Raw genomic sequence first — 25385 nt, 5'->3', positions numbered from 1 at the left:
GACCTAATTGGTACAAAGTGACACGGCACCAAACTAAATATATACCTTGTGATTACTCTTTAACTGATGGTACAATGGATTATTATTCGATTAACTTGCTCATGTCCTTCAATATGTTTCTTTCAGTATTTCCTAGTATGTTTCTGTCACGTAACTGATTTTCTCCTGAAACCAGAATGTCACTAAAAAATTACTCAAATGCTTAGAGCCCATGTAGGTAAAAATAGATAAATGAAGTATAAAGATGATCTCTAGTAACTAACAAAAGGCCTTTATTCTGGTGAGAAAGTTGTTCAGTCGTTCAGTCGTGTCTGACTCTTTGGGACCCTATGGACTACAGCTTCCCTGACCTTCACCATCTTCCCAGAGCTTAATCAATTAAGTAGCGAATGTGATCCTAAAAAACTGGAGAGTATGTGCTCTGTTAACCAAATTCAACCAATTTTTACTATGTGAGTATGATGGCCCAGGCTTGCAGATCTTCCAATTCTATAGAGAAGCTAAAAGTGTGTGTGTGTGTGTATGTGTATAATTTCCTGATTTTTGAAGTATAGCAAATAACTTTTAAAAACCACTGTATGGACCAACACTTTTTGGCATATCAACTACTGATAAATTGCTTTAGGATCTCTGATTTAAAGTTTTATGTTTAAAAATAAGACTTTGCTAGTAATATTTTAGGTAGAGTTTATTTTGTGCAAAATGATTTTTTTTTCTGAATTTTACTTTAAATTTTAATTCAACAGAAAGTAGAACATTTAAAACTAGAAAGAGACGTGGTATCATTTCTTTACACAAAGAAGCAGATAAATTGAAAAGAAAATAAGATTAAAGGTAATAAATAAAATCTAATATTCCCCCGTAATTCTGTGAATATAAAATTTAAAGTATAAAATGTGAAATTATAGATTATAGCTATTGTATAATTTGGCTTTGAGTATATAAAATGCCTTTTTGTTGTTTTTTTTTTGTTTAGTGTTTTATATTACTTTCATTTTTTTTTAATTTTATTTTATTTTTAAACTTTACATAATTGTATTAGTTTTGCCAAATATCAAAATGAATCCGCCACAGGTATACATGTGTTCCCCATCCTGAACCCTCCTCCCTCCTCCCTCCGCATACCATCCCTCTGGGTCATCCCAGTGCACTAGCCCCAAGCATCCAGTATCGTGCATCGAACCTGGACTGGCATCTCGTTTCATACATGATATTTTACATGTTTCAATGCCATTCTCCCAAATCTTCCCACCCTCTCCCTCTCCCATAGAGTCCATAAGACTGTTCTATACATCAGTGTCTCTTTTGCTGTCTCGTACACAGGGTTATTGTTACCATCTTTCTAAATTCCATATATTGTACAAAATGATTTTAAAAGCATTTTTGATTCCCAACTTTTAAAACCCATCAACCTATAAACCAGACCTGAGGTTGACAGTTTGCATAACAATAGCTGTTTGGAGACCATCTCTCTCTCTCCCTTTAACATCTCTGAGTCTATCTCCTTTCCTGTGTTTCCACGTGGTGTGTTGTACTGTCCTTATTCCCCAAACCAGTTAATTAACAAGTCTAGTTAAAATCTTCCCTGGTAGCTTTTGTTTCTATTCACCTGACATTCATCTATACTAGTTGACATCCATCTCCACATCCATCTCAACTATTTAGTTGAGTCTGCCATTATCTTTTATCTCATTAATGACACTGTTTTCTAACTGGTCTCTGTTCTTTTAGTATTTCAAATCCATTTCTCACTTGAGACAAAGAAATGACCTAACTATAAGGTAAATCATAGCCCTGCTTTAGATCTTTCAAGGATTCTCCATTAACCTGAGAATAAAATCTAATCATCTTAACATGACCCATAAGGCCCTTTGGGCTTCAAAAGTGGTGCTAGTGTTAAAGAATCTGCTTGCCAATGCAGGAGACATAAGACATGCTGGTTCAACCCCTGGGTTGGGAAGATCCCCTGGAGAAGGCAGTAGCAACCCACTCCAGTATTCTTGCCTAGAAAATCCCATGGACAGAGGAGCCTGGTGGGCTACAGTCCATGGGGTGGCAAAGAGTCAGCCATGACTGAGAGACTAACACTTTTCACTTTCACTAAGGCCCTTTATTGGGCTTCCCTGGTGGCTCAGACGGTAAAGCGTCTTCCTGAAATGTGGGAGACCCGGGTGCGATTCCTGGGTCGGGAAGATGCCCTGGAGAAGGAAATGGCAATCCACTCCAACACTCTTGCCTGGAAAATCCCATGGACAGAGGAGCCTGATAGGCTACAGTCCATGGGGTCCCAAAGAGTCAGACACGACTGAGTGACTTCACTTTCACTTTTAAAGCCCTTTATTATCTGGTCTTTGGTTACAGGTCTAACTTTATCTTTTGCCATTCCTCTTTATATTTCATGCTATAGTCAGCTTGAACTCCTTCGATATTTTTATTTTTTCTTGTTTATGGACCTTTGTAAATGTGGTCCTCCCTCCCAGGCCTCTTCCCTTTCTCTATTCTGCAGCAGTTTGCTGTGTGAAGGAGAGGATGAGTAAACCATAGGAAAGTTTAGATCTATTCTGACTGCACTGAGTACGTGGTTGTCCCAGTTGCCTTTTCAAAGACTAGAAGCCTGGTCAACTTTTTAAGAAACAGAATTAGCAGCCCTGACACGATAAGTCTCTCTGTATTCTTTTCTTTTTTTCCCTCAAGATAAAGGCTCAGTGATTTGAACTATCCAGAGTATGAAAAGCTCTGACATTACAAATGTATGTCATAATTTACATGAATCAGCAAGTTCTCTCTCTGTGAGTCTCTGTTTGTGTCTATCTGTCTGTATCTGTGTCTCTTTCTCACACATAGTCACACACGCCACCCATGAGATAGGCATATCAAATCAAATATATTAAATGAGCGTTTTATTAGAAGCAGAAATCCTGATTCAAACCAACACTTGGAGAATATGTTTAGTATACAGATTTTCTCAAACACGGGAAAAACATTTTCAAAGGAAGTAATTTTTTTGTAAGACTTTGAAATATCAGATCATTCTAAAGTTTTACCATTTAGATTGAGGGTAGCCCTTGGCAAAGTTGTTCAAATGAGTGAATGATGAGTAAAAAGTGTTTTTTTTTTTTTCTTGCGTGTTTGTGTGTGTGTATGTGTGGTGGGGCTGGTGTTTTGGTGCTTCCTGCCTGTCTTTCATTGCTCTTCTCTTTCCTTCTTGTTTTTAATATCCCTTTCAAAGAAATGCCACATATAGTGTCATTCTATATGTCCCATGGTACAATGGAATCATTATCTTATGTGTCTTCTACTTTGTCTTGGTATTAATAGAGTTAGTCGTTGAGTGGACTATTTTGTAGTCATATAACAGCAACCAGAAACTTAGAGATGACTGAAACCAAGGGTAATCATCAGTTAAATTCATCACACCTGTAATTACAGGTTACACCTGTAACCTGCCTGCGGTGATCAAGCTCACTTTAATCATTGCTATGAAACTGTTGCATGTCCTTGAAGCTTCACAGAGCCTGAACAATATGTTTTGCCCAAGTTACTTTCTGGGAACTTGGAGTCAGCTGTATCTAATTGGAGCTAAAACTAGTTAGGACCACCGATCCTCCAACAGGGCATGAACCAATGTCTGCTCGGTGACCTTTTGATATCAGAGGGCTGAGAACTCAACCGTAACAATAATTAACTCACCTTTTTCTTATCTCTAATCACTTTTCCTTATGTTCCCCATGCCTCAGCTTGATCCCATAAATATCTAGGGTCCATTATCGTCGGGGACACGGATTAGAGATTTGTTCTTTCATTTCCTCACTTGGCTGCTTTGTGAATAAACATGTTCTTTGCTGCAACAGTATGTGGCTTGTTGGTTGTCAGGTAAATGGACCTGATTCGATAATGTAACCTTGTTAAGTGATGAGACTGATGTGTGACAAACTCTCATTTGTTTTATTAAAAATGCTTAAACAATGACAGTACCAATGGAATAAGCATAGAATATCCCATGAGGAAAATTTTTAAAAATCTTTTCTAATATTAAAAAAAAATTAATTAATTGGAGGATAGTTCCTTTAAAATGTTGTATTGATTTCTGCCATACAACAATGCAAATCAGTTATAACTATATTTATATATGTATATATCATCTTCTTGAGACAAATTCTTATAGCCATAACTCATTCTGTCATTTCAGTATAATTTTGGCTTAATTCATATAAGTTTTCTGTAAAAGCAAAGATTGATGATAGTCACCTAATGGAGTATTCTTAAATTTTTGTCTGCATCTCTTATACAAACGCACTTTGTTTAAGCTTTCCTGTAACAAAGATGTAATAGATAGTTTAAGTTTGAAAACTGAACCTAAGACAGATGACAACAATGGAGTGACAGGAAAAAGAACTGCTCTGTACCAGCTGGATGAACTGAAAATAGATGGAAGATAAATTCTATCTCATGGGATTTGCTGCCTGCTGGAGCTAATCCCATTAACCCACCTGAGGCTTAACACTGCCTCATCTGTGGAGAAGTGTCTTTTTCCTTATTTATAACTTTGCTATTCATATATTTGCTAGGTCATTGCCAACTTGTGCTTAAATATAAAAATCTAATTATATATCTTACTATTTTAGCAACCACAATCATATTGTTCTGTAACATTACTTTTTCTCCCTTTTAAAATTCAGTTCATGAACAAAGTAGAAAGAATCCAATAGGTACATTATTCTCTTTCTTTTGAGGGATAAGTGATATACCATAATTGCTGTAACATTTTAATAGTTTCAGGTGTATAGTTTAATGATTTGTTATTGTATGTATTGCAAAATTATCACCACAGTAAGTCAGCATTTGTTCACCATGCATATTTGCAAGCATTTTTTTCTTGTGGGAAAGTTTTTTTCTTGTGAGAACTTTCAAGGTCTACTCTCCTAGCTACTTTCAAATATGCAATACAGTATTATTTACCATGGTAACCATGTTGTGCATCTCTTCCCCATGACCTAGTAATTTTATAATTGAAATTTTGAACCTTTTAACCTGTTAGCCACTCCTCCTGACCGCTGCACCTCGGGCAACCACCAACTTGTTCACTATATCCGTGTGCTTTTTTTTTCTTTTTGGTTTGTTTTAGTTTTTTGCTTTTAGATTCCACATATAAGTGAGATCATGTGGTATCTGTCTTTCTCTTTCTGACTTATTTCAGTTAGCATAATATCTTTAAGTTCTGTCCATGTTGTCACAAATGGTAACACTTTTTTGTGTGGCAACAAATCACACTCAATTTTTTTTTTTTGGTCTGAAAAATATTCTAGTGTGTGTGACACGTTTTAATATTTGTTTATCTCTTACTGCACACTTAAGTTGTTTCCTTCTCTTGGCTATTGTAAACAGTGCTGGAGTGAACATGAGAGTGCATATATATCTTTAGCTTTAGTATTTTAATTTTCTTGGCATAAATGCCCCAAAAGAATTGCTGGCTAATATGGTAGATCTTTTAAAAAATTTTTGTGTTGCTTCTATTCTGTTTTCCAATTTATATTCCAACTGACAGAGCACAAATATTTGTTCTCCTTTTCCTATATCCTCACTCACACTTATTTCTTGTCTTTTTGGTTATAACCATTCTATTAATAACAGGTGTGAAATCATAGCTCATGGAAATTTTTCTTTCCATTTCCCTGATAGTTATGTTGAGCATCTTTTCATGTGCCTTTGGCCACTTTTATGTCTTCTTTGGAAAAATGTCTATTCAAACAATTCTCTTAAGGGGAAATTATAAAATAACTTTTTATGAATATAGGTGTTCTCTTTCTTCCTGTATCGTCCATGTCTATCTCTTTTTTCCCTCCTTTGAATTAAGAAAAGCTGCTTGAAATATGATCTGTTTTTTTTTAATGATTATTCCCAGTGTTACATAGTTACTAGCATCATATATTAAAAATTTTACTGGAGTATGATTTGACTACATTAAAATACAGTTGCCACCACCTCCTCATTTAATGATGAGTACATCAGATGGCATCCTAATGCTATCTTTGGTGTATCAAGGAATGTATAGACAGTTCTAAAATGATGATATTTTTATGGTACTTTGGGAAAAATGGATGAAATCATTTGAAATAAGTGGATGATGATAAGAGAGGGTGTTCAGCCTTCTTGACCCTGTGAAGCTATCCCTCAGGAAGGGATAGCCATAGACAAGGTAGGAAGCTATGTGGATTGAAATAATGTCTTAACAGTTGTGTACATGTAATATCTTCAGATGAAAGTGAAAAAATCAATTTTGTAGAGAGTTTGTCTTTATGACTAACCACAACTGAGTTTTTTTTTTTTTTCTAATAAGGTTTAGCACATGGTAGATAATCAACAAATTTTGAGAAGCTGAAAGTTATATGGACAGGCCATTCAAATGACTGGATACATTTTTAACTTTTAACATATTGTTTGATACTTACATTTAAAAAAGAACAAAACCCTGAATGATAATAGTAGCTACCATCTTGAGGGCATGCAGTATGTATCAAGCCCTCATGAGCTCATTTAATCTTCATAACATCCTTGGAAAACAATCTGGGTTCTTATTCTCATTTTATGTCAGAAGATTTTGTTTCAGAAATTTTAAGCAAGTAATAGAAAAACTACCTGGGAGGTAGTAGAGCAAGAATTTAATGAGACCGATCTGATTCCAAGCTGAAATAAATACGTTTGTCCTGTTTGTAAGGAGGATTACTGACCTGTAACGTTTGTTGAATAAATGATATTTGGATCTCGTCTCTCACTTTCTACCACTTTTGGCTTGTATGTCTCTGTGTTCACCTCCATCTCTTATTTCATCATCCTCTGTCAGTAATGATATTTCTCAGACAGAATGTATGGTATACTCACTGTACCAGGAGACTAGCATTCCTGTGCAGACACTGAATCAAGGCCTTAACCTCATTAGCACTCGGAGCCTAGAACTCCTGCTTTCAAATACTAGCTCTGCTTCTTAGAAACCCTGTGATTTTGTACAAGCACAGTTTCTTCATCATTGTATAATAAGAGTAAAAATAGTATCTGCATGATTATATGCTTGATTATTAAATGATTTAATAAATGTAAAACATGACATACTGCCTGACATACAGTAATTAATCAATATTTATTAACTATTAGTCACTTTTCATAACTTTTCTAAAAGAAATAATATTAGGGAGAAGTAAATTTTAATAAGTGACATTTTAAAATAGCTAACTCATGTTTAGTGATGCATTTTGTAACACTGAAATTTTTCTTAGTCTTTTATTACTGAAATAACTGAGAAGCACATGACAATTGTTAGCATTTCTGTTCAGAATTTTGAATGTGCTGTGAAGTATTCCATGATGGAGGATGGAGTGAAAGGAAGTTGTCATGATGTTTCAGGATACTTGTACTTAATAAGTGTGTTCTATTCTACTTTCTTTTGTAGTTAAATATTGATTTCTAGGAAAGCAGTAGAAAATTGGGCACAACTGAGTGATAATAAAAGGATTTTACTTTTATTTAAAAATGCAATTCAACTTTTAATTATCAAATTTGATGTGCAAACTCTTTGGTCACAGCTAACTCTGTTGTCAAGGAAATTCAATGACAGAAACTTAGGAAGAGATTTATGTGGTTGGCAGGTTCTAAAGAATCAGTCCTAATGTAGGGAGGAATTTGCATGGATATTGTAGAACAATGGTTAGCAAAGCATGTATCCTATTTCATTGAAATTACATTCAAGTATAAGTATTTTGGGTGTTCTGGGAATTCAGGGTATATCAACAAAAACATTCCACTTGGCCTCCATCCTTTTCATGCCTTCTATTTCATTTTGAAAATGGGATGCATAACTTCTCAATGATGAACCTGACTGGGAATTGTCAAGTTATGTCCCCCAAGCCAACTCTAGTTCTCAACTCCAGCTGTTTTCAAAAAAAGTTTTATTGGAACATATGCAACCATGCAAATGTGTTTACACACTATGACTTCACCTTGCAGCATAAAACTGAATAGGCACAACAGAGACCATATATTCAGCAAAGCCAAGAATATATTTATGATCTGGACCTTTAGAGGAAAAAACATTTGCTAATCTCTAAAGCAGATAGATTTAAATACACCCACAAGAGCTTATTCCAACTTGATATTTCATACTTTCTCTTCAGAGAAGATTACCTCTCCTCACTAGGTTTTCTGAAGAGCATCAATAGTATGGGTTAAATATGACTACTGTTTCATGTGTTAGTCTTTTCCTTTCCTTTAGATTATAAACACTCATAGCACGTTTAGATTTATAGAAATAGCCTTATATAAATTACAAGTTATCACAAACATAGAAAATGTGACTATTAAAATATTGAATAGTACAACTGATTCATCTCTTGTATGATCACCTTATTTTGTGAAATGACAAATTTGTTGAAGTAATTGAAATTAAGCACATTGACTTATTGTTCATGAGACTTGAAAAAAGACAAGACTATGGGTATTAAAAAACTTTAAAACAAAAAGGCTATCATGAAATTATTAATTTCCATTAGTGTCATTAATGGAGAAGGCAATGGCACCCCACTCCAGTACTCTTGCCTGGAAAATCCCACGGGTGGAGGAGCCCGGAAGGCTGCAGTCCATGGGGTCTCGAAGAGTCGGACAGGACTGAGCGACTTCACTTTCACTTTTCACTTTCATGCATTGGAGAAGGCAATGGCAACCCACTCCAGTGTTCTTGCCTGGAGAATCCCAGGGACGGCGGAGCCTGGTGGGCTGCTGTCTATGGGGTCGCACAGAGTCAGACATGACTGAAGCGACTTAGCAGCAGCAGCAGCATAGTGCATTTGCAGGTGAGGATAGTTTACCTGCTCTGGGGAGATGATGCTGATTATTTAAAAAGTCAGAGATAAAATAAGAAACCACTAAACAAAATGATTTATTTGATTTATTTGCTTTTTGGTAAACTTGATTCTGTTTTGTAACCTTTGAAACATGGATTTTATGGGTGACGGTATTAAAATTTACACTCCCTCTAGACTGTGTTGTTAATCATTATTGCTCTGCTGGGCTTTAGGATTACCTGCCTGCATTACAATACAACTTCCTTAATATTTACAATTGAAATACCAATGGTTCTTAAGACATCTCATATATTTCTATGAATGAAATGGAAGTTACAAGAAATAGAGACTTGCCGTCAGAAATAAACTTCAAAATATTAAATTCTTCCTAAAAATCTGTAGAACTTTTTAAGACCAGTGTTGATTTTTATACTTCTGAAATAAAATATCCAATCTTAATGGTTGTATATCTGATACCAGTGGTTGTATTTTAGTGCTTCAAAAGATAAATGAATTCATTATCTAAGGATAGTTATGGTATAAATAAAAACAGCAAACAATAGGTGCTTCATTTATAATTTAGTTCAGTGTGCCAGACATTTATTAAGTCTCTACTTTGTGAAAGTCCCTGCAGAGATGATGTCAGGTACTTATCTTTGGAGGAGGAGGATTGAAGACAGACACAAGCACCTATGATACTTTAAACCATGCAGATCTATTGCTATAACTTTAGAAGCTCCCATCTTTTGCAGAGAGCAAAAGATACCAGAAATGGATCTTAGAGCTCCCAGATGACATTCAGGAAAACATTCTACACTTTTGGGAATATTTCTTACTCTTATTATCTAGTAGCAGTTGTCAAGGAACTGTGTTAAGACCAGGGCTTGAGTGGTGGAAGCTATTCTGTATCTTTGACAAAGCAGTAAGTGATCTGGAGATACAAATTTGACCCTGAACTAAAGTTGTCCATGAGATTTTCAGCTCTGCCAAATTCTTAGCATTATTGAGACATTGGTCTTATTCATATCTTTGGTAGGAACTTCCCTGGTAGCTCAGTGGTAAATAATTGACCTGCCAATGCTGGGGACACAGATTCTATCTGTGATCTGAGAAGATCCCACATGCTGTGGAGCAACTAAGCTCATATTCCACAACCACTGAGCCTGAGCTCTAGAGCATGGGAGCTGCATACCTAAAGCCTATGTTCTGCAATGAGAGAAGCCACTGCAAGTAGAATCCTGAGCACCTTAACAAAGAATGGCTTCTGTTTGCCACAACTAGAAAAAGTCTGTGCAAAACAACAGAGACTTAGTACAGCCAAGATTAAATAAAAATAAAAATAATAAAAAAATATTTTGGGTAGAAAAGGAAATTTGCATACAGAACTTGCTTAAATTTGGGAGTTAGGAGGGACAAAGACTGTTTTGGAGGAGCTTGCCCAAGTTCATTTATTGAGTTCTGTTATGATTCAAAGAGTAAAAGGCAGCATTGATCTCAGGAGCTCATAGAATAGTGAGGGAGATAAAATGTACATTGAGGTTTTCCAAGCTACTGAGGGAAAATTGGCTTGCGTAACTGTTTTACACTCAAATCTCTTCTGGGGAGGAGAATGTTCTCAGAGTTTCTTTTTTTCCAGCACTCTTTTTCTGCTCGTGGAACCCACTTTGTTTCAGCGTTTTACATTCACTTGGTCCTGCACCAAAATTATATCCCCTATTGGCTTTCACAATAAATCCATCATATTAAACTTGCCATGACAGTTTGTACATTACAGATTTGGTGGGTTGTGTAGGAAGAGATCACTTTATCATGGAGCCCCCCATCAGCTCTACTTCCTATTTTCCCCATCTGATCATCTCTGCTGGCTCCCAAAAGCTAAGACTCCTAATACATGATACTGTCTTCTTTATCTACCAAATACCACCTGCTGCCGCTGCTGCTGCTGCTGTCGCTGCTGTCGCTTCAGTCGTGTCTGACTCTGTGCGACCCCATAGATGGCTCCCCTGTCCCTGGGATTCTCCAGGCAAGAATACTGGAGTGGGCTGCCATTTCCTTCTCTACCTGCTAAGGGCAGTCTAATATTTTCCCCCTTCCCACAAAAGTTCTGGTGATTTTTTTTTATTGTCGCATAAATATTATAGAAATTGCAGATGGGATGGAGAGAGAGAAAACAACACAAAAGAACTTAGAGAGTTTGGAAGAAATCAGGTTTTAAACTGGCAGACTGGAGCATGGTGATACAATACAGCCTGTGCCACTTTAAATCTCCATTGTAGATCTTGGAACAGATTCCTTTTAATCTCATTCCAGCTGTGTGGTTGATAGTAAAGTGTCTTTCCAAAGTATTCCCAGTATTCTCTGAAGTTAGGAAATAACTGCTCTAGTAAAAGGATAAAAATTATAAAATATGGACCTTTGATAGTAAGATCTGCTACTTGAAAGAAATGCAAGTTATGCATAGAATCTATTACAAGGAGAAGAACAATTATTGGGAAATGATGGGGTTATTGTGATTATTAAAAAACCTCATATTCTTTATTTTAAGCACCAGATCATTGGCAACAATTTAAAAAAGCAAATATCTGTATATATTTATATATATGATGTGAAAAAATATATTTAATATTTTACATTGTGTGTGTATAAAGATTAGCACAAATTAGTACTGCTGAAAAATATTTGAGTGACAGGATCCATATTAAATTTCTTATGTATATTACAATACAATATTTCTTAGTAAAAATAAGTGCTATAAAGCCACTTCAATAAAACTGACACTATTTAGTTTTTAAGAAAAATTGGTATTTTTCACTAGTTGGTTTAGTTCATAAAGGCTTTAAAAGTATAAACAAAGACATCTTTGAGCTAAACTTAAGCTTGGGATATAGATTTTTTCTTATTTAATATTTTTTGTGATGCTGTGTAAAAATAAAAGTACTTTGATGCTATTTGAATTTATTTTACATGATAATTCAAGAAGTTGGACAAATTAATTCAGTAGCTGAATGACATTGTCGCAGAATCTGTTTCTACCCTTCTCTGCCATTCTCAAGATGTTACCTATGTCCTAATATTAACTTTCTTCATGTTTTCAAGATGAGTAAAGTGGTTCTAGGAATCATATCCATATACAACAGCAGGAAAAAAAAATTTTGTTAGGAAGGTGGAAAACTTTGCTCAAAGCCCCAAAATACCTTTCCTCCCATCTTGTTGACTAGATATGGGTAACCTATATACCCTTAAATCAGTTCCTGGCAAAGGATATGGGTTCACTATGATTGGCTGAGTCTAATCAGAGTTGTCTTGAACTTGGGCATAATCAACCTCCTCAGAGCTGTTTGGGGAAAAAATATAGACACCTAAGATGAATCAGGGCTGTAAAGAAGAGAAAGCAGTGGGTAGGAAGCCAGTAGCGTCTGTGGGAGAAACAGCATCAGCATTTAGGCTGGTGCTTCTAAACCCTAGCTGCACATTAGAATTACCTGGAAAGCCTTTAAAAAAATATGTTGATTTACTTGTGTTGGGTTGCACATAGATATTAACATTTTACAAAAATGTTCCTGGTAATTTTAAGTTTGAGAACCACTGCACTAGGTAATTGAGGATAGAATAAAGAAACAAAAACCTTCATGAGTTTGCATACGTTAGCTGCTCGAGCAGTTTTCCATCTCTACTAAGCAGTACCTGAAGTTACCAGCGACCATCAGAGTAAGGTTACCAACACAAATCTTAGACCACAGTTAATCTGCCAACCTGAGATGATGTTCACTGCCATGGTCAGTGAACATTTTCTGAGAATGCATGATGTTTGGGTACTTAAATACCCAGACAGCCTTCACAGCCAAGCAGAGATGGTGTTTTATGTAAAGGTAGGAACATTAGTTCCATTTTTGTGATGAGAGAGCTGAGTTTCACAGAGGGAAGAGATAGAACTAAAGGTTTTATCTTAGAATTCTTACAGCCATGGTTCCCTCCTTCCACTTATTTATTGTTGCTACTTTTGTTGTTATATTTGAGAAAGATGTTATTTGTTCTGGTCAAAGTAAAACCTTGTAATTATAATAACTATTGTTTATTAACAACATATTATGAGCCAAGAACTTGTGCTAGGTGCTTTATTCCTGCCCCAACATTTATTTAATCATTACAGAAATCACAGGCAGTAAATAGTACCAACTCTATTTCATAGAAAAGCAAATTGGAACCCAGAAAGTTTGTTATGTCTCTGAGGTTTCTTATTTAGTTCATTTCTCTGTGATCTAGAATTTGAATCCATAATGCAGTGAAATGCCAAAATGTGTTTTGCTATGCACAAAGATTTGATTTTGTGCAGCTTATCAGTTCAGTAAATATCTATTGGTTGACTAATAGGTGATAGATACTGGGCTACCCTGTATTAGATTGTATTTTCCTTGCACAGTATAATTTACATTTTTTAAAGAAATGGGCTGAGGACAGTTACTTTGCACCAAACACTTAATATATGATCAAAGGAAAATTGAATAAATACATGAAGTGGAATCTTTAGACTGCTTAATTTGGAGTTGCTCAAATTTTTAAGACTAGTGAAACTACCTTGGCAATAATTTCCTTTTCCAGAGGAGCTTGTTAAAACATAGAAAGTAAAGTCTTTAAAATATATCTTATATTGTACTCTGTGATATTTTCAAACAAATATTGAGTTACTGGAAAGTGTGTCTTGAGTTGTTCAATCACACACCATATTACTGTTTTTGATAAAAGAGTACTTTTTTAATAAAAGACATAATTGGTCTGTATGGCTGACATTTATTTAGATACTTGCTTTAGAATGTTTTCTTCTAATTGAAAGACAAGAGGAAAATCAACTGAACAATAGCTAATAAGGACTGACTGGTTTAGTTTTCACAGAGATAACATTTTCCAAATTACTGAGTTATGATATTGAAAATGAAGGGCAGGCTCCTTGTTGAGAAAAGTGTTAGAATAGCCCTAAAGCAGAATCTCATTAAAGCAACTGTCAGGATTCCTGTATTTTACCATCACCTCCCCTCTTCTGTAAGAAGCAACTGTCGTTTTGAGGGAGTGTACTGCCAAAGAGGCATTTACAAATAAATGAAAAATGTCACAATTGATTTCACTCCTTCCAGAATACTGTGTGTCAGCTTTGTCATAAACTGTCTTTGTTACTCTCTGTTTTAGATCTCCCAGCTGGACATTGGAAATAGCTTTTGATGGTTTAGGGCCTCTTTCACTTGACCTCAGGTAAGCCCTCTATTGGTGACATTTTATAAATATTTGTAAAATGGTTTGAGGAGTTGAGAGTATAAAAACCTTTTTTTATCTCTTTTTCTCTGTAATGGCTGTTTTTGTCAAAAAGCATTTCGATGTCAATATTGTTTGCTTGCATTTTTGGACGTTAGAGAGAATTATTCTATGCCCTATGGAGTATCGTAAAATTATGCGACTATAATTCACATTCTCCTTCCTAATGCAATAATTTGTTATTATCATGCTTAGTGTAAGAATAATGCCAATAACAATTACTTGGAAAAAAGACATGTGATTATGCTTTTCCTATATCTTGAAATAGATAGATGTCCAAATTTTTATCCTTCTTTCTTTATAATATTATCTTGGATACATGTCTTTCAAATGACTTATATATAACATTGTTGATACACATTCTTTATCGCCATCACCATAAACTGGTCCATTGGTATTACTACTGTCATGCTGACATTAGTGAGGACTTACTCAGAGCCATGCTGTACACTGTGTATAGCTGAACACTATGCTGTACAATTATATGTTTAGCTTATATAAATGTATCACACTGATTTTTGAATCCTAAGTTAATATGGATTTGAAAAAAGAGAAACTAATTAGAAATTGCTAGCAGTTGTTATTTTCATTGTGTATATTAAAGAAAAGTAAATATATAATTATACTTTAAGAGATTTTAATCAGTATATTTAGTTATACATCATGGATCATTTGGGATTATTTAGCTTTCTACCTCTGGAGGAGGAAATAGCAACTTATTCTAGTAGTCTTGCCTGGAAAATGCCCATGAACAAGGAGCCTGGTGAGCTACTGTCCATGGGGTTGCAAAGAGTCAGACATGACTGAGCACATATACATGCACGCTTGTAGCTTTCTACTTAAAAGATAATGGAATGAATCATTTAGCAATATTCTGTTTCTCTTGTAAAACAGAAGTTGAAGCAATTCACTCATTCATGCAACAGATATTTATTGAGCACCTACTAAGCGTAAGCTACTTACACTGAGGACATAATGGTGAAGAATAAGTATCTTTTTCTCAGGGACTTACAGATCAGTGGCAATCAGTCAAGAAAATAGACAGGTACAGCATTATGTGATGTTCTGAAAACAGTACAGGTAAGCATGGGATACAAAGTGAGGAATAAACTGGACCTCTAAGTCGGGCTAGAGATAAATTCTTAAGGACAAATGTGGAAGATATTAAATTTTGGTTACAAAATAGTTATGGTATCTGACTTATAGTGTTTAAGATAGGGAGGTATGTCTAAATAATTCAGGAAGGGGTACCTCAAGAATGTCCTTCTGAACCACATCAAGGAATGCAGACATAATTCTGAACGGTAGCCATTAAATTGGAAAGACTTCATCTGATACTGAACATTTTCTTCAAATCAGGCTGACCAGATTCTAAGGCCAGCTTCCTATATCTAACAACCAGGAAGGCGAGCCATTCTTCTTCCTGTATACCTACATAAACAGAATATACTTCCTAGAATATAAAGTCTTTGTGAGCAAGGACTTTGTTTTCCCAGGATCTATTGCAGTACTTTGCACAGAGCAGACTCTCAGTGCTTACAGTGTGTGATGACAGGATCAAATGTAAAACTCTGGGGAATGGGTAGGTTGACCCAACAGAGGGTCCCCACAAAGACTGTCTACTTAAAACCCATATACTCCTTTTTCTTTGATCAGTTGTCTCAAATGGCAAAATTGATCTCTGCATTTCCTCTTGATTTTTAGATTTATAGTAAGGGGACTCCATCAAAAGCAATATGACTTATAATTAAAAAAAATAATGTATCAACTTATAAATAAAAATTATATGTTTTCATAAATTCTCTTTGAAAACATGAAAAAGTTTTGGAGAAAACTAAGATTAAGTGAAAAAAATGATTTTTAACAAAAAAAAGAAATCAATATATCCAAGTTTTATTTAACTCCAGAAAATTATATAGTCAAAATACATTATAAAACTTTCTTTTATAATGAGAAAGAGATGAAATGGTAACTATCATTAAATTAATCATAAATTAATGGGTTCAGTTATAATAGTAAATTCTGTATTTCTTACCATTGTAAAGTCCTGAATTCTAGAGACTTTGCTTTGACCAGCTTTTCTGGGGTTATTCCTTTAAAATATGCTGTCCTATTGTCCACTCTAGTATTCTTGCCTGGAGAATTCCATGGGCAAAGAATCACCGTGGCCTACAGTCTATGGGGTTGCAAAAGTCAGATATGACTGAGCAACTAACACTACTACACTGGTCATCTTGCTGCCAGATTGTCCTTGAAATCATTTGTGAATTTTTTTGGTATAGCCACAAAAAAAAATTCTGGAAGGACTGAGACACTCACTCAAGGCTGCACAGAGTAGGATATCAGCTCTCATTTTTTTTTAGTGGCCTAAAGATAGACATAAACTGGAAGTTTCAATAAACTCAGTAATTTTGGTAAGACATTTAAAATTTTTTTCAAATGAAAATAAATTTTAAACATGTAAAATCTAACTGTATAACATATTTAAGAAATAAAATATGAACGAGAATGCCAGTTTGCACATGGAATCTGTCCACCATCCATAGGGTAATGTTAACATTTTGCAAAGTGAAGATGAGGTAGTTATCAAAGAAATGCTGGCTAATGTTTTGGAAAAATGGACATTTCTCTGGCTTGCTATTACTCAGAATACAGGTTAAGAATAGCCAAATTAAAGAAAGTCTAATGAAAGTAGAAAAGAGGTATAAAAGAGAGCAGTAGAACTGGAGAATATTGGGAAAGATCAGGAAATAACACCCCCAAAATAGTCTTGTTTGACATAAAAATGACTTTTTTGTTCTTAGTCTTTATTTTTATATTTTTTATAATTTTTATTGAAGTATATTTGATTTACGATTCTGTTATAGTAGTTTCAGATGTACTCCAAAGTGAATCATATATCCACTTTTTTTTTTTAAGATTCTTTCCCCTATAGGCCACTATAGAATATTAAGTTCCCTGTGCTATACAGCAGGTTCTATTAGTTTTCTATTTTCATACAGTAGTGTGTATATGTCAGTACTTTGGAATTGGGCATCAAAATGATTTTGAGTTGACTGCATTTATGTTCTGAGATTCCTTATTTGCCTAAAAGCAGAGTCTCTTCAAAGATCTCAAAAGTCACTAAATCTTCTGCAGAGCAACTGTAATCTTCTCACCACACCCAAACAAATTTTGTTACACAACTGGCATATCCCCATAGATTTGTCTAAGATCTTTTTTTTTTTTTTAAATCATTTCAGTGTGTCATTTGTTTTTCTGTAATTGCCTTTCCTCCCCATTCACTTCCCCTAGTGAATTAGATATAAAGTGAAGTGAAGTGAAGTGAAAGTCACTCAGTTGTGTCCGACTCTGTGACCCCATGGACTGTATAGTCCATGGAATTCTCCAGGCCAGAATACTGGACTGGGTAGCCTTTCCCTTCTCCAGGGGATCTTCCCAACCCAGGGATTGAAACCAGGTCTCCCACATTGCAGGATAATTCTTTACCAGCTGAGCCACAAGGGAAGCCCTTCAGACCCCGAATTCCAACCATTCCTTTGAGGTATTCATTGCTGAGTGCTCCCTTGTATATGCCCTATGTACATGAAAATGAATTTGTTTTTCTCTCATTCATCTGTCTTTCCTCAGCCGAATTTACAGGACCAAGCCAATTAACCTAAGATGGGGAGAGGAAAAAAATTTGTTTCCTCCCTACTAATTGACTACTTAGGGTTCCATAACACACAGTCACACTGAGTGCTAAGGACTTCACTTTGGAACAGTCACTGTAGGAACTTGCTTCCCATATTAAGGTCACTTGATAGAAGGGGACAACGGAGGATGAGATGGCTGGATGGCATCACTGACTCAATGGACGTGAGTCTGAGTGAACTCCGGGAGTTGGTGATGGACAGGGAGGCCTGGTGTGCTGCGATTCATGGGGTCACAAAAGTCGGACACGACTGAGCGACTGAACTGAACTGAACTGAACTGATCTAAACTGACTCTTAGTATCTGATCTCAGTTTAGCAGCCCCGCCTCTAGGCTAAAGCTTGTCCAGGTGAAATGATACTAATGAAGAGATCAAAGCTGAACCACAGAGAGATTCTAATTGTCCTTATAATCCTGCTAAAGGGTTTTAGCAAAAATACGACCTGCTGTCTTTAACAGCAAGTATGATTTCTAATTATAAAATGAAAACTTGATTACTTCCTTTAAAGTAAGAAAGTACCCAATCCTAAATCCTTCAAGAGCATCTTTTAACAGCAAATTTCTAATAGATAACACAAAAATGATTGTTTTCTTTACCGTGACAAGAGCTCAAACATATCAGAAGCACCACTAACTCCTTTATATATTTAGAGTAGGAAAGTGAACCAACAGTTCATAAAATAGGCTTTCTTCTAGTAAGAGAAAGAAATTTTTTAAAAAAGAAAGAGAGGCGGACGATGCAGCCAGGCCAGCCAGTGGGATGTGTAAACAACTGTGAGCTGGACAATTGGTGGAGGGTTGGCCCTGGCCGGGCCAGGTGGTGGGAACAGTGTGAGGCGCTGGCTGCCTTGTTTCAGGGTCATTTCTTGTGCTTATTCCGTCTGTTGGTTTCCTTCTTTTTCGTCCGCCTTCTGACTTGGACAGCACCTGTTCTGTACCATTACCTTGGCAGGCAGCTTTCATGTACATTTTAACAAATTCTCTGTGCCAAATTCTCTCCTTAAGTTACCAAAAGCAATTGTTAAAATAACTTGTGGAGCAAGTGAGACAAAAAAAAGTTTTCTATGAAGACTTGGTAGTCAGATATACTACTGGCAGGAAGACTGCTTGTGAAATTTACACACAACATGTGAAGCTGGCTTGTTGTTGAGAGAAATGTTAATTGTTTTTAATTGTCTGAAAAAAGGGGTATAAATCTCCTCCATTCTGTTGCTATTTATTGGCTGTCTATTCATGCTAACATGCCCAGTTTGGTTTCTCTTTTTCTTTAATATAACTCTGCAAATATCCAGGAACTGAGACAAAAACAGTTCTTTTTACATTAGGACATTGCCTTTTCTCAGCAATACAGTGTGGCTTATGCTAACCTGTTGCCTGGAGACTAGGGACTTTCCACGTGGGTTTTCTTAATGATAGTTATTTTGAAAATTTTCTATAGAAAATTTGATAGAATTTTTTTCTTTGTAGCTGCACTCATTTATGTACCTTTTGCCTTATGGAGATGGAAGGGGACAATCAAAACATCCATTAAAATTGGAATAATACGGTTTTAGGTGCGACACATAGTCCTACTAGAAGTAAGATTTTGCACACAGGAGAACCAAAGCTTTTCTCACATTTTTTTTTTATCTTACCATATCTCTTTTCTTTAATCCTATATTTACTCGATGTTTAGTCCTAAAATATTAACACTCAGATAACATGAATTTCAAAGTAAATTTTTCAGAGGTCTATTATGCCACACTCCACTTTCCATTAAATTTTAAAGCCATTTAGTTTTAATTGGGAATGAAGTAAGATATTATAAAGAGAATTTAGTGATGAATTCTGGTAACAGAGTTATTTTTGATCACCATATACCTGAATCAATATTTTATAAAATTTTAAAATTCTGACTTATTTTCTTCTAAATTAGAAAATTGAAATATGTGACAAAACAACTAAAGCACAGATTCAGCTCAGAAGGATGAAAGGTGATGGTTAAATAACATAAAGGCTTAGTCAAGGTATCTCACAGCTGTAAAATTACAATACGTAATGGTGGGTTAATGGTGGGTTAATCAATCAACCATTCAACATATCTAGAGTGTGAAGGATGTGTACAAAAATGCACTGAGTGCTATAAAATACACATTTTTAAACAATCCAAAAATGTTACTGGGCTTCACTTATGATTTTAATTATTCTAGAATATAGAGGAGTTCAGTGTGTTTCCTGCTATGGAAGTTTTTAATTACAGGAAAACAGAATAGGCAGCAAAAATATAATACAGAAATAGAGAATAGAAACATAAATAGATGTTAATTATGAGGTGAAGATGATGTGAGAGTCATTAGAAAAGGGTTAAATCTGTGCACTGTGGAATTTAGAGAGGTGTTTTAGAGGCACACTATGGTTTGAGCTGGATTGTAACAGATGAAAACTGGGTAACGAATTTGTAGAGAAATAGAAATTTTTGTTTGGGGGAGTGGGGTGACCAAGTAGTGTAAACAAGGGCAGTCCGTGGTTTTGCAGTTAACATGAGGGAGAATGGCAGTGCAGGAAGGAGGCATGAGCGACTGGCACGGAGTATATATCCTGGGAATTTACTGTATGTGAGGAGAAGTCAAGGAAGGGCCTTCAAGGCCAGGCAGTGTGCTTACAGTGGATTGCTGTAGATTCTTGGGCTGGAAGTCCTGTTATGAAGATAGGATCTTCTGTAGAATGAGCCTGAGTGGGGACTAGAGGCAGGATGTCTGGCTGGGAGTGAGTTGTGGACATTTATGTGCAAGAGAAGTAGGCTGCATTAGGGTATTGATGGGGGAGTGAATGAAGAAATACAGTGGAAGTAATTAAGCCATATTTTACTGATTTATTTACAAATATAGCACAACAATTAACATGTTCCAGAGACAGTAATTAACAATCAGGTTAAATTACTTTGATTACCTCTACATTTAATGAAAAACATTTTAATAAAGCTTCTTTCTACAATATTTTATAGCCACTCTACATAGTTACTCATTTCCTGATCCTCTTGTTCTTTCCTTCTTCGACATCTCTCACCATTTTTCTCTGTCCTCTTCCACTTTCTCTTCTAAAGAAACAAAAATTTAGGTGCATTCTATTAGGTTAACTAAATAAATTAATCACCATTTTATAAAAGTATTATCTTAATATAGTTTAAACAGCATATGAACTTAAAATGTAAAAGTAGCATTTTTATTAAAAATAGCATTTAATACTTCTTTCCAGGCTGCTCTGGAGACAATGATTTTCAGCTGTTCTTTTTCTTTTTTTTCTTTTTCTGAGGTTTAAGTAATTTCTTGATTATAAACAGTTGATACTATCTGTTGACTTCTTGTTTTGTTCATTGAGAATTAATTTTTCTAAGATTTCACACCCAGTCATACAAAATGTCATCCCTTTTTAAAAAATTACAAAGTTATATCACAATTGTTAATTAAATTGTCTTTACATTAGTAATAATAAATGAATATCATTTACTTCTAAACCAAGACATATGATATTTTTCTTTCACATATATTTCTAAACATTAACCTCTTTGCTTTTTTGTTTAATTTGTATATATCTGTTGCTATTCATTCCCAAGTGTTCTATAGAAGATCTATTAAATGGCTATTAATAACATTTTACAATAATTTTTTTGTTCTTCTCAGAAAAGTTTGGCCTTGAATGGCTTCATTTTTAAAGACAAATAGAGGCTAGATTAAAGCATTTAATCCTTACCTTAGGATGCGGGAAAAACCAAAGAATCTAAAAGAAACTAGGGAGTGTTCTTTTGAAATAGTAATGAAATAAACTCCTCTTAAACTTGATGCAAGAGAGAGAAAAGTTAATAATAAAGAAGGGGAAAGATTCAGATGAAACTCATAAAATGCTCTATTGGCTACATTGAAGTTTTTCTGATTTTGGCCTGGAGATATTCCTGTTGATGAATTGTGGCCATTGTTTCTATGCCTGGTACAACTGTCATTCTGGGATATTTCCTGCTTTTTTGTATTAGGATGTGGTCAGTCATTTCAGTTACTAGGTTGTGGCTGACTCTTTGCGACTTCATGGACTGCAGCACGCCAGGCTTCCCTGTCCAGCACCAACTCCCAGAGCTTGCTCAAACTCATGTCCATTGAGTCAGTGATACCATCCAACCATCTCACCTCTGTTGTCCCCTTCTCTTCCCACCTTCAATCTTTGCCAGTATCAGGGGCTTTTCCAATGAGTCATTTCTTCGCATCAGGTGGCCAAAGTATTAGAGCTTCAGCATCAGTCCTTCCAATGAATATTCAGGACTGATTTCTTTAGGACTGACTGTTTTGATCTCCTTGCAGTCCAAGGGACTTTCAAGAGTCTTCTCCAACACCACAATTCAAAAGCATCAATTCTTTGGTGCTCAGATTTTTTAATAGTCTAACTCTCACATCCATACATGACTACTGGAAAAACCATAGCTTTGCCTTTGTTGGCAAAGTAATGTCTCTGCTTTCGAATATGCTGTCCAGGTTGGTCTGGGCTTTTATTCCGAGGAGTAAGCATCCTTTAATTTCATGGCTGTAGTCATCAACTGCAGTGATTTTGGAGCCCAAGAAAATAAAGACTGTCACTGTTTCCATTGTTTCCCATATATTTGCCATTAAGTGTTGGGACTGGATGCAGTGATCTTAGTTTTTTGAATTTTGAATTTTAAATCCACTTTTTCACCCTCTTTGACTTTCATCAAGAGGCTCTTTAGTTCTGCAAATTCTGCCATAAGGGTGGTGTCATCTGAGTATCTGAGGTTACTGATATTTCTCCCAGAAAACTTGATTCCACCTTGTGCTTCATCCAGCCTGGCATTTCACATGATGTACTCTGCATATAAGTTTAATAAGCACAGTGACAATATACAGCCTTGACATACTTCTTTCCCAATTTGGAACCAGTCCATGGTTCCATGTCCAGTTCTAACTGTTGCACCTTGACCTGCGTACAGATTTCTCAGGAGGCAGATCCAGTGGTCTGGTATTCCCATCTCTTTTAGAATTTTCCAGTTTGTTGTGATCCACACAGTCAAAGGCTTTGGCATAGTCAACAAAGCAGAAGTAGATGTTTTTCTGGAACTCTCTTGCTTTTTCGATGATCCAGCGGATGTTGGCAATTTGACCTCAGGTTCCTGTGCTTTTCTAAAACCAACTTGAACATCTGGAAGTTCATGGTTCACATACTGTTGAAGCCTGGCTTGAAGAATTTTGAGCATTACTTTACTAGCGTGTGAGATGAGTGCAATTGTGCGGTAGTTTGAACATTCTTTGGCATTGCCTTTCTTTGGGATTGGAATGAAAACTGACCTTTTCCAGTCCTGTGGCCGTTGCTGAGTTTTCTAAATTTGCTGGCATATTGAGTGCAGCACTTTTACAGCATCATCTTTCAGGATTTGAAAGAGCTCACCTGGAATTCCATCACCTCAACTAGCTTTGTTCGTAGTGATGTTTTCTAAGGCCCACTTGACTTCACATTCCAGGATGTCTGGCTCTAGGTGAGTGATCACACACTATTGTGATCATCTGGGTTGTAGAGATCTTTTTTGTATAGTTCTTCTGTGTATTCTTACCACCACTTCTTGATAACTTCTGCTTCTGTTAGGTCCATATTGTTTCTGTCCTTTATTGTGCCCATCTTTGCATGAAATGTTCCCTTGGTATCTCTGACTTTCTTGAGATCTCTAGTCTTTTCCATTCTATTGTTTTCCTCTATTTCTTTGCACTGATCACCTAGGAAGGCAACGGTCAATTAGGATGTGGTACCTGCATCTAATTTCTGCCTCCAGTGATTTTCTAATAAATGGTGCCTGGGAAAGTCTTTTGTCTCCTCGTAAGCTAGACATGTCTTACTCTATCCTTCTGCTTGACTGATGGTTTGGATGATCATAAGCTGCTTCCTCAGTGTTCTGAAATCTCTACTTTCCAGTAGTCTTTCTGAAGTCAGAGGCCTACTACTCTAATAGTAGGTGCTTTTTTTCTTCAGAAGTTTTTGATCTCTTTATTGGACATCTGTTTGCCTTTTCAAGGGCTTCCCAGGTGGCTGTAGTGGTAAAGAACCTCCCTGTAAATGCAGGAGACATAAAAGACGTGGGTTTGACCCCGGTGTCAGGAAGATCTCTGTAAGTGGAAATGGCAACCCACTCCAGTATTCTTGTGTGGAGAATCCCATGGACAGAGGAGCCTTAGTGAGCTGTAGTCCACAGGGCCCAAAGAGTTGGACATGACTGAAGCAACTATGCATGCATGATATGCCTTTTCAATCTGAATTTTCAGTTTGGCATTTTTCTAATTGTAATACCACTGTGATTTTCTTTCCTCTTTGTTTTAGTGATATCTATTGAAAAACAATGCTGGCTATTCTGGATTAGTTCTCTGACTTTTTTTCTTCTGTTACTTTCCATTTCTTTTCGTCTCTGGTGATTTCTTTGATTTTGTCTTTTTTATTATTTTCTTAATTTTTAGGGACTGTATTCTGTGACTGTTCCTATTTTATGGTATTCTGTTCCTATTTTATGCTGCACTATAGTAATTTTATTTTGTTGAAATATTTCTCACTCTGCACAGTCTGTTTCCTCCTGGTTCTTTTTTTTTTTTTTGCTGTCTGTTTTTATGTTGGAAGCATTCTCCCTATACATCTATTTTAAGAATAAACAGTAAAAGCTGATAAGTATATGCTTAGATGAGGTTTGGTAAGCTTCACTATAGAATGGTGATGAGCAAGACTTTTCATTGTCAGTAACTGATGATTTTATATGTGTGTGTGTGTGGTGGTTTAGTCATTAAGTCATGTCCAACTCTTGTGATCCCATGGACTCTGCAAGGTTCCTCTGTCCATGGGCTATACCAGGCAAGAATGCTGGAGTGGGTTGCCATTTCCTTATCATATATATATATATAGTACATTTTATAACAACCCAGAAAAGTAGATATTTTTCCCATTTTAGTGTTGAAAAAATAGAATCAAGTGGGGCTAAGTAGTTTTCCAAGGTTACGTATCTCATTAGGTTTATGTGAATCAAAATCTTGCATTCTAAGACATCATTGTCTAATTTTTTCCCTCTGTAGCTACAGTTCTGTGTCAAGTGGCATTATGGTAGCATTTTGTGAAGAAAAATCACAGCTATGTTAAGTAAAGACAGCTTAACAGAACTGTAAATGCATTTGAAATGTCCTCTTGTAGGCTTTCAGTTTATAGCATTTAAACTGAATGTTGGACTAGTAAATTACAGAGCAATTTAAATGCTTCATCAGTTTGTACTTTGCTAATGTTACCATATTCTTGAAACATAAAGCCAGAAGTGGAAAGAGAACCACCTTCATAAACTGTAAAATTTAATAAAAATATGTATAACCTTTTGAGAAAATAATTTGGTAATGTAATATATATCAATAATCTTTAAAAGTTTGATAATATATATCAATAGCCTTTAATATGTATCAATTTGGTGATATATATCAATATCTTTAAAAGCCTAAAAAATCCTCTGACCTACACAACTGATTTTAGAAATCTCTCCCACAGAAGGAAAACAGAGGTGTA

The 25385-nt window shown here is 35.7% G+C and overlaps 1 protein-coding gene across 5 annotated transcripts in view; it reads left to right on the top strand.

Annotated features, from left to right (window-relative positions):
- The window catches only part of NAALADL2 (N-acetylated alpha-linked acidic dipeptidase like 2), a 1576761-nt gene that overhangs the window by 77082 nt on the left and 1474294 nt on the right, over nucleotides 1–25385 (top strand). For all 5 annotated transcript variants that reach the window (XM_061415500.1, XM_061415503.1, XM_061415502.1 and 2 more), the window contains one exon: nucleotides 14013–14075. The gene's annotated coding sequence lies outside the window, so the exon portion shown is untranslated. The remainder of the gene's footprint in view (nucleotides 1–14012; nucleotides 14076–25385) is intronic.

Source organism: Bos javanicus, chromosome 1, assembly GCF_032452875.1.
Source record: "Bos javanicus breed banteng chromosome 1, ARS-OSU_banteng_1.0, whole genome shotgun sequence".
Taxonomy (NCBI): domain Eukaryota; kingdom Metazoa; phylum Chordata; class Mammalia; order Artiodactyla; family Bovidae; genus Bos; species Bos javanicus.
This window is presented reverse-complemented; position numbering and strand designations above follow the sequence as displayed.